Genomic DNA, 1,252 nt, shown 5'->3' on the forward strand with positions numbered 1-1,252 from the left:
GCAATGGCATAGTCTCTGCTCACCGCAACCTCTGCCTCCCAGGCTCAAGCTATTCTCCTGCCTCAGCCTCCCAAGTAGCTGGGATTACAGGCACACTCCACGATGCCCAGCTAATTTTTGTGTTTTTAGTAGAGATGGGGTTTCGCCATGTTGGCCAGGCTGGTCTCAAACTCAGGACCTCAAGTCATCAGCCCATCTCAGCCTCCCAAAGTGGTGGGATTACAGACGTGAGCCACTACGCCTGGCCCCTATTATTATTATCATTTTGAGACTGAGTCTTGCTATGTCATTCAGGCTGGAGTGCTAATTTTTGTATTTTCGATAGAGACAGGGTTTCACCATGTTGGCCAGGCTGGTCTCGAACTCCTGACCTCAACCGATCCCCCTGCCTTGGCCTCACAGAGTGCTGAGACTGTCTCTTATACACATCTAGATGTGTATAAGAGACAGGTAATAATGTTTCCTTTGTATATCTGGCTGCTCCAGTGTTGGGTGCATATATATTTAAAATTATTATATCCTGGCCGGGCATGGTGTCTCATGCCTGTAATCCCAGCACTTCGGGAGACCGAGGTGGGCAGATCATTTTGGGTCAGAAGTTTGAGACTAGCCTGGCCAACATGGTGAAACCCTGTCTCTACTAAAAATACAGAAATTAACCGGGGTTGGTGGTGGGCCCCTATAATCGCAGCTACTCTGGAGGCTGAGGCAGGAGAATCGCTTGAATCTGGGAGGCAGAGGTTTCAGTAAGCCAAGATCCCGCCACTGCACTGCAGCCTGGGCGACAGGGGAGACTCCATCTTTAAATAAATAAATAAAATAATTATATCCTCTTGCTGAACTTACCTCTTTATTAGTATATAGTGACCTTTTTTGTCTCTTCTTACAGTTTTTACCTTGAAATCTATTTTGTCTAGGTATAGTGACTTTTTTATAGGCTCTTTTTCGATTTCCATTGGCATGGAATATTTTTTTTCATCCCTTTACTTTAGTATATGTGTGTTTCTATAGGAGAAGTGTATTTCTTGGTAGGCAACTGACCAATGGCTGTTGTTTTTACATCCATTTGGCCAGTCTGTGTTTTTTGATTGGAGAATCTAGTCCTTTTGTATTGTTCTTGTTGTTATTATTATTATTATTATTGAGACAGAGTCTCCTTCTGTAGCCCAGGATGGAATGCAATGGCATAGTCTCTGCTCACCGCAACCTCTGCCTCCCAGGCTCAAGCTATTCTCCTGCCTCAGCCTCCCAA

The 1,252-nt window shown here is 44.9% G+C and overlaps 1 protein-coding gene across 4 annotated transcripts in view; it reads left to right on the forward strand.

Annotated features, from left to right (window-relative positions):
* The window catches only part of ATRX (alpha thalassemia/mental retardation syndrome X-linked), a 280,335-nt gene that overhangs the window by 177,500 nt on the left and 101,583 nt on the right, over nucleotides 1-1,252 (forward strand). The window lies entirely within an intron of this gene.

The sequence above is a fragment of the Mandrillus leucophaeus genome, unplaced genomic scaffold (genome assembly GCF_000951045.1).
Source record: "Mandrillus leucophaeus isolate KB7577 unplaced genomic scaffold, Mleu.le_1.0 Scaffold844, whole genome shotgun sequence".
Lineage (NCBI taxonomy): Eukaryota > Metazoa > Chordata > Mammalia > Primates > Cercopithecidae > Mandrillus > Mandrillus leucophaeus.